Raw genomic sequence first — 1,681 nt, forward strand, 5'->3', positions numbered from 1 at the left:
GGAAATTTGAGAACTGATTTATATATGATCTCTGAAATTAAAAATTCACTGGATAGCTCAACTACTGAATTGAGATAAAAGAGGAAATAACCAATGAACTTGAAAAGAAATTATTATTGTATCTGAAAAAATAGAGGAAAAAGTTTTTAAAAATATATGCAGGAGGTGAATTTGCTCAACTGATAGAGCATCTGCCACATGGGAAGTCCAAGGTTCAAACCCAGGGCCTCCTGACCCATGTGGTGAGCTGGACCACACAGTGCTGATGTGTGCAAGGAGTGCCATGCCATGGAGAGGTGTTCCCGGTGTAGGGGAGCCCCACACACAAGGAGTGTGCCCCATATGGAGAGCCATCCTACATAAACAAGTGCAGCCTGCCCAGGAGTGGCACTGTACACACGGAGAGTTGACACAGCAAGATGACACAACAAAAAGAGACACAGATTCCTAGTACCACTGACAAGAATACAAGCAGACACAAAAGAACACACAGCTCATGGACACAGAGAGCAGACAAGGGGGGGGGCAAGGGAGAGAAATAAAAATAAATAAATCTTTTAAATACACACACACACACACACATATATATATGCAGCACCTCAGAAACCTACAGAACAATATCTACAGATAGAATATACATGCCATTGGAGTCCTAGATGGAGAAGAGAAAGAGTTGAGGTAGAAAATGTATTTAAATAAATAATGCCTTCAAAATCCCAAATGTGGTAAAAGAAATAAATTTATAGATTAAAAAATCTCAGTAAGTGCTTGCTTCGGCCGCACATTTAGTAAAATTGGAATAATACAGAGAAGATTAGCATGGCCCCTGCACAAGGATGACATGCAAATTCATGAAGCATTCCATATTTTTTAAAATAGTTTTTAAAAAATTAACTACTGCTATATACAACATTCTTATACCAAGTGAAAGGCGCCTTACCCAACAGAGTTCATAAGTATGATTTCACAAGTATGAACTCTCAGATCAGGAAAAACTTATCCGTGGTAGAAAATAAAATCAGAATATAGGTTGTCTTTGGAGGAATAGAGGTCAGATATACTAGATGAAGATTGACATGTGAGTAATTTATGAAGTAAAAATTAATGGTCTATAAGTTGATAGAGGTTTGGGTTTCTTAGGTAATATGTATATGTTTGTTAAAACTCAGTTAAGATATGTGTATTTCATTGTATGTAAGTATTAAGTAAAAATGAATAAACTAAAAAATATTGAACTCTAAAAGAAAAATGTATGGAACTGTGCGACACAAATAGTGAGCCCTAAGTTAAACCAGGGACTATAGTTAATAGTACAATTATAGAACTGTGCTTTCATCAGTTCTAACAAATGTACCACACTAATGTGAGGTGTTAGTAATAGGGTGGTATAAGGGAACCCTGAATTTTATGCACGGTTGTCGTGTAACCACAACTTCTCTAATAATAATAATAATAAACCTCAGTAAACTCCACATAGGATAAACTCAAAGAAAATGACAACTGGATTCATCATGATCAAATTGCAGAAAATCACAGAAAAAGAAAAAAATTGTGTAAATAGTCAGAGAAAAGCAATATATTGAAAGAGAGAAACAACTTTTTGAATGACTAGAATTTTTATCAAAAACCATGGAGATCAGAGGACACTTTAAAATGCTAAAAGAAAACAACTGTCAACTCA

General features: G+C 35.3%; 1 non-coding gene across 1 annotated transcript; it reads left to right on the plus strand.

Annotated features, from left to right (window-relative positions):
• The first annotated feature begins 764 nt into the window (after positions 1-764).
• Positions 765-871, plus strand: LOC111761793 (U6 spliceosomal RNA). The gene has a single exon (XR_002795057.1). It is a non-coding gene; the product is annotated as a U6 spliceosomal RNA (small nuclear RNA).
• The last annotated feature ends 810 nt before the right edge of the window (positions 872-1,681 follow it).

Source organism: Dasypus novemcinctus, chromosome 6, assembly GCF_030445035.2.
Source record: "Dasypus novemcinctus isolate mDasNov1 chromosome 6, mDasNov1.1.hap2, whole genome shotgun sequence".
In the NCBI taxonomy this organism is placed as follows: Eukaryota; Metazoa; Chordata; class Mammalia; order Cingulata; family Dasypodidae; genus Dasypus; species Dasypus novemcinctus.